Source organism: Micropterus dolomieu, linkage group LG07 (genome assembly GCF_021292245.1).
Source record: "Micropterus dolomieu isolate WLL.071019.BEF.003 ecotype Adirondacks linkage group LG07, ASM2129224v1, whole genome shotgun sequence".
Taxonomy (NCBI): domain Eukaryota; kingdom Metazoa; phylum Chordata; class Actinopteri; order Centrarchiformes; family Centrarchidae; genus Micropterus; species Micropterus dolomieu.
In genome coordinates, this window is record NC_060156.1 from 228,366 (window position 1) to 235,359 (window position 6,994).

At 45.5% G+C, this 6,994-nt stretch overlaps 1 protein-coding gene across 1 annotated transcript in view; it reads right to left on the minus strand.

Moving 5' to 3' along the window:
* The window catches only part of acvr2aa (activin A receptor type 2Aa), a 39,156-nt gene that overhangs the window by 19,023 nt on the left and 13,139 nt on the right, over nt 1-6,994 (minus strand). The window lies entirely within an intron of this gene.

Sequence of the window (6,994 nt, forward strand, 5' to 3'; positions counted from 1 at the left end):
TTACTCTGTGTGTCTGTGTGTCTGTCTGTGTGTGTGTGTGTGTGTTACTCTGTGTGTCTGTGTGTGTGTGTGTGTGTCTGTGTGTGTGTGTGTGTTACTCTGTGTGTCTGTCTGTGTGTGTGTGTGTGTGTTACTCTGTGTGTGTGTGTGTGTGTGTGTCTGTGTTTTACTGTGTGTGTGTGTGTGTGTTACTGAGTGTGTGTCTCCTGGTGTGTGTGTGTGATCATGTTGTACCCATCATGCACCTCGGACCACACAGCGAGTCTTCACGTCTCACTTTCAGCTCTTTCTTTCTCCTGGATCACAGAGGGCATTACCCGGGCTGAACTGCCCCTAAATCCCGCCGGTCACACCTCTTATTAAAGCCGGGTTTTGTCCCACGCCCTGCGCCCCCGCCCCCGCTCTTGGTATTCAGCCCAGGTCAGCAGATTTCGGCCCGGCCCGCCGCGGATCCCCTTTTTAATTTGCACCTGTTGTGCAGTTGTCCGGGAGGCGAGCTCCGCCGCTCGCAGCAGACAAAGATCATATTATGAGCAGATATGCGGCGACTAATCTCCGCGCAGCCGAAGGGGAAGGAGAGCGCCGTGTTTTCCTCCGCCCGCCTGGGAACCTGCTCGCCGCTCGCAGGAAAAGGTTCACGGCTCTGAAACCGGCAGCAGATAAAACCCCCAGAGGAGAAAGATAAGAGCCGTCCACGCAGCGCTTTAATAGGACACACTGGAAATGGTTCTCCTTTTCTGGCCGGCCCCGGGCCCCGAGGGCCGGTTCCCATGATGTCATGGTGCCCCCCCTCCCCCTTACTTTACCTCCATCGCTCTGAAGCGGAACCTTGCAGCAGAACGTTCAGCTGCAACTTCTTTAGTAGCAGCAGTACTTTGAATCAGTACTGTTAGTAGTACTAAGCCAACAGTACAACACGTACAGATGGTACATTTCTCTCTCTGCTGCCCTGCAGTCTGTTGTTGCTGGTTATTGAAATGTTCTGATCACTCAGCTGGTCAGTGCAGGGCTTTACTCTGTGGTGAAGTACTTTGACTCTGTGGTGAAGTACTTTTACTCTGTAGTAAAGGACTTTCTCTCTGTAGTAAAGGACTTTGACTCTGTGGTGAAGTACTTTTACTCTGTAGTAAAGGACTTTCTCTCTGTAGTAAAGGACTTTTACTCTGTGGTGAAGTACTTTTACTCTGTGGTGAAGTACTTTTACTCTGTGGTGAAGGACTTTCACTCTGTAGTAAAGGACTTTTACTCTGTGGTGAAGTACTTTTACTCTGTGGTAAAGGACTTTTACTCTGTGGTAAAATACTTTTACTCTGTGGTGAAGTACTTTTACTCTGTGGTGAAGGACTTTCACTCTGTAGTAAAGGACTTTTACTCTGTGGTGAAGTACTTTTACTCTGTAGTAAAGGACTTTTACTCTGTGGTAAAATACTTTCACTCTGTAGTAAAGGACTTTTACTCTGTAGTAAAGGACTTTTACTCTGTGGTAAAATACTTTTACTCTGTAGTAAAGGACTTTTATCTGTGGTAAAATACTCTTCTCTGTAGTAAAGGACTTTTACTCTGTGGTGAAGTACTTTGACTCTGTGGTGAAGTACTTTTACTCTGTAGTAAGGGACTTTCTCTCTGTAGTAAAGGACTTTGACTCTGTGGTGAAGTACTTTTACTCTGTAGTAAAGGACTTTTACTCTGTGGTGAAGTACTTTTACTCTGTAGTAAAGGACTTTTACTCTGTAGTAAAGGACTTTTACTCTGTGGTGAAGGACTTTTACTCTGTAGTAAAGGACTTTTACTCTGTGGTGAAGGACTTTTACTCTGTAGTAAAGGACTTTTACACTGTGGTAAAATACTTTCACTCTGTAGTAAAGGACTTTTACTCTGTGGTAAAATACTTTTACTCTGTAGTAAAGGACTTTTACTCTGTGGTAAAGGACTTTCACTCTGTAGTAAAGGACTTTTACTCTGTAGTAAAGGACTTTTACTCTGTGGTGAAGTACTTTTACTCTGTAGTAAAGGACTTTTACTCTGTGGTGAAGTACTTTTACTCTGTAGTAAAGGACTTTTACTCTGTGGTAAAATACTTTTACTCTGTAGTAAAGTACTTTTACTCTGTGGTAAAATACTTTTACTCTGTAGTAAAGTACTTTTACTCTGTGGTAAAGGACTTTTACTCTGTAGTAAAGGACTTTTACTCTGTAGTAAAGTACTTTCACTCTGTTGTAAAGGACTTTTACTCTGTAGTAAAGTACTTTTACTCTGTGGTAAAGGACTTTTACTCTGTAGTAAAGGACTTTTACTCTGTAGTAAAGTACTTTCACTCTGTTGTAAAGGACTTTTACTCTGTAGTAAAGGACTTTTACTCTGTGGTGAAGTACTTTTACTCTGTAGTAAAGGACTTTCACTCTGTGGTAAAATACTTTTACTCTGTAGTAAAGTACTTTTACTCTGTGGTAAAGGACTTTTACTCTGTAGTAAAGGACTTTTACTCTGTAGTAAAGTACTTTCACTCTGTTGTAAAGGACTTTTACTCTGTAGTAAAGTACTTTGACTCTGTAGTAAAGTACTTTTACTCTGTAGTAAAGTACTTTGACTCTGTAGTAAAGTACTTTCACTCTGTAGTAAAGGACTTTTACTCTGTGGTAAAGTACTTTCACTCTGTAGTAAAGGACTTTGACTCTGTTGTAAAGTACTTTCACTCTGTAGTAAAGTACTTTCACTCTGTAGTAAAGGACTTTGACTCTGTGGTAAAGTACTTTCACTCTGTAGTAAAGGACTTTTACTCTATGGTACTACTGCTTATAGTTTAGAAAGTTACCTTTTCACTGTGTGTTGGACAGAGCCTGGCTAGCTGTTCCCAGTCTTTGTGCTAAGCTAAGATAAGCTAAGCTAACTGGCTGCTGTGGTATCAGTACTTCTAGCTCTGTGTCCCCCATTTGAACCAGGTTTATGTTCAGTCATGGAACACTTGCAGTCCTTGGTCCCCTGAGAGTCTGACAGAAAAAGACTCCCAGTCCAGGAATGTGCCCCCTTTCCTCCCCCTCCTGGTCCTGGTATGTTGAAGCCTGTTGCTGCTGGTCCTGGTTTTCCTCCTAGTCTGTTGCTCTTGGTCCTCCTGGTCCCAGTCATCCCCCTCCTAGTCCTGGTCCTGGTCTTTCCTAACCTTCTGTGTTTGTGTTGCAGTGCTGAACTATGAGAATGTGGTGGAGACGGGTTCAGAGACGGACGAGGACGACAGGACGCTGCTCCCTGAGGACAACGGCCTCGCTAACGGCGGCGGCGCAGGAGGAGGAGGGGAGGATGAAGAGGCGGGCAGCCCGGCCGGCGTGCCGGCTCTGGAGGCGTCGCCGCGGGTCGCCCACGCCCTGCTGTCCTACGGGGACCAGGAGGGCTCAGAGGGACTCCAGAACCACCATCAGCCCCACTGGAGACTCGGAGACGACACCAACCTGAACGGCGGCGGTGAGTCAGCACGCCGCACACGATGCTCTTTCATATCACATGATCTCTGTCAGCAGCCGCCAGGGGGGGCTGGTGAGGAGGGTGGGGGGGGGTAGTTTCACAGGATGCATTTTGAATATTTTTACATTTAATGTCCTGAAATTTGACAATAAATACTGAAGCAGACGCTGCAGCTAACGGTCTGCCACGTTTAATAAGGGCGTGTGGGGACAGACGCTGCAGCTAGTAAAGTACTTTTACTCTGTGGTAAAGGATTTTCACTCTGTAGTAAAGGACTTTTACTCTGTAGTAAAGGATTTTCACTCTGTAGTAAAGGACTTTTACTGACTCTGTAGTAAAGGACTTTTACTCTGTGGTAAAGGACTTTTACTCTGTGGTAAAGGACTTTCACTCTGTAGTAAAGGACTTTTACTCTGTGGTAAAGGACTTTTACTCTGTAGTAAAGGACTTTTACTCTGTGGTAAAGGACTTTCACTCTGTGGTAAAGGACTTTTACTCTGTGGTAAATGACTTTCACTCTGTAGTAAAGGACTTTTACTCTGTGGTAAAGGACTTTTACTCTGTAGTAAAGGACTTTTACTCTGTAGTAAAGGACTTTTACTCTGTGGTAAAGGACTTTCACTCTGTAGTAAAGGACTTTTACTCTGTGGTAAAGGACTTTTACTCTGTGGTAAAGGACTTTTACTCTGTAGTAAAGGACTTTCACTCTGTGGTAAAGGACTTTTACTCTGTAGTAAAGGACTTTTACTCTGTGGTGAAGGACTTTCACTCTGTAGTAAAGGACTTTTACTCTGTGGTAAAGGACTTTCACTCTGTAGTAAAGGACTTTTACTCTGTGGTAAAGGACTTTTACTCTGTAGTAAAGGACTTTTACTCTGTGGTAAAGGACTTTCACTCTGTGGTAAAGGACTTTTACTCTGTGGTAAATGACTTTCACTCTGTAGTAAAGGACTTTTACTCTGTGGTAAAGGACTTTTACTCTGTAGTAAAGGACTTTTACTCTGTAGTAAAGGACTTTTACTCTGTGGTAAAGGACTTTCACTCTGTAGTAAAGGACTTTTACTCTGTGGTAAAGGACTTTTACTCTGTGGTAAAGGACTTTTACTCTGTAGTAAAGGACTTTCACTCTGTGGTAAAGGACTTTTACTCTGTAGTAAAGGACTTTTACTCTGTGGTGAAGGACTTTCACTCTGTAGTAAAGGACTTTTACTCTGTGGTAAAGGACTTTCACTCTGTAGTAAAGGACTTTTACTCTGTGGTAAAGGACTTTTACTCTGTAGTAAAGGACTTTTACTCTGTGGTAAAGGACTTTTACTCTGTGGTAAAGGACTTTCACTCTGTGGTAAAGGACTTTTACTCTGTAGTAAAGGACTTTTACTCTGTAGTAAAGGACTTTCACTCTGTGGTACTACTGCTTATAGTTTAGAAAGTTACCTTTTCACTGTGTGTTGGACAGAGCCTGGCTAGCTGTTCCCAGTCTTTATGCTAAGCTAAGATAAGCTAAGCTAACTGACTACTGTGGTATCAGTACTTCTAGCTCTGTGTCCCCCATTTGAACCAGGTTGGCCACGTTTAATAAGGGCGGCGTGGGGACAGACGTCGCAGCTAACGGTCGGCCATGTTTAATAAGGGCGACGTGTGGACAGACTTTGCAGCTAACGGTCGGCCATGTTTAATAAGGGCGGTGTGGGGACAGACGTCGCAGCTAACGGTCAGCCATTTTTTATAAGGGCGACGTGGAGATAGACTCTGAAGCTAAATGTCTGATGACATCACTGTGACGTCAGTCTCTGTCAGTCTTCACCTCCTGCTCGTTAGCGAGTTAAATCAGGAGTGCGTCCTCCCTGAGACCGGCGGCCTCCTCTGAGGGACAGATGGCGTGTCCGTGTTCTCGAGTACAAACGACACCTTGAGGTGACGAAAAGCCGCTACTGTCACAACCACAGCTGATCCTGAGTCGGCCCGAAGACGCCGAGAGGATGGGAGATTGAAGCAAGGAGGGGAGAAAGAAGATAGAAAGGAAGATAGAGAGGTGGGAAGAAGGAAGGAAAGTGATGAAGGGAAGAAAGGAGAGAGAGACAGAAGAAAGGGAGGAAATGAACCATAGACTGTATATAAAAAGGTTTGAACTGACAAAAGGAGAGAGAGGACGGGATGAAGGAGGAAGAAAGAAAGAGAAGGAAAGAAAGGAGAGAAATGGAAGATCAGAACGAAGAGGAGGAAGAGAAGCAGAGAAGAAGAAGAAGAAACGTAGCAGCAGGTGGGAGAGGGAGAGGAGGGAGATGACGAGGAGGAGGAGGGAGCGGAGGGAGGGAGAGGAGGAGGAGGAGGAGGAGGAGGAGGAGGGAGAGAAGGGAGGGAGAGGAGGAGGGAGAGGAGGGAGAGAAGGGAGGGAGGGAGGAGGGAGGGAGATGAGGGGGAGGGAGAGGAGGGAGGGAGATGAGGAGGAGGAGACTAACTGTTTCTGCCGTTTTCTGTAACAGATGACAGGAAGGAGGAGTACGAGCCTGTCGGCCCGGAGTCTCTGGGGAACAGAACAGGTGAGATCAATAAATCTGAATCTCGTTAATAATCAGATAATAAATGTTCTTCATCTTATAAGGATCCGGCTCCCTTCAAACTGCCGTCACTGGTAAAGTTTTAACAGAAGGGCCCCTGAAGTCTCCAGCAGCTGCTGTAACGGCGTCCCGCAGGGCTCCGTTCTGGAGCCCTGTTTAAACAGGATCATCTCTGCCGGTCCTCGTTGTCTTCAACATGTTTATGCAGACTTATTAAGCTAAATGTCCCTCGTGACCCTGAACGCACTGCCTGTTTGTTTCACGTGACCAGGGAAGTGTCTGGAAAGCGTCTCCGAGCTGGACGAGTTCTTCCTGAAGCGGAAACTGGAGGAGGGAGACGGACACCCGACAACCATCGCCGAGTACCTGCGGCGCAGTGACACCGCCATCATTTACCCAGAAGCCCCGGAGGAGGTGACGCGGCTGGGCACGCCCGAGGCCGTCGGTCTGGACGAGAGCGAACACGGTAATTCTGAACCAACAAAACCACTTCGTGACTCAGCAGGTGGAGGTCGTGTTGGGATTAAACTCAACACGACCTGAAGCTGAATCCTGACGTTAAAGAAACCATTTTATGAAATAGCTGCTTTCCCGAGTTGAATCTGAAGGTTGTTGTAAATTAATCTTCTTAACGACGTGATGTAGTAAAACGATCACATGAACCGAAAGATTCAAGATAAAATCATAAAAACAGGCAGACTGAGAATAAAAGTGAGAGTTGAGTTGTAGCCGTTAGCCCCTGTTAACCTCTGTTAGCCTCTGTTATCGGACGAAGGTTAAAATCAAGGGCAACTGGACTTGGTTGAAGATACTGGAAGACGTTTCGTCCCTCATCCAAAGGACTTCTTCAGTTGTGGTTGTTTAGTCTCCCCAATATAGAGGTCTGTGCATTCCTCACTGCATTGGACCGCATACACTAGATTGCTTTTCTTGTGTTTGGGTGTGCGGTCTTTGGGGTGGACCAGCATCTGTCTTAGTGT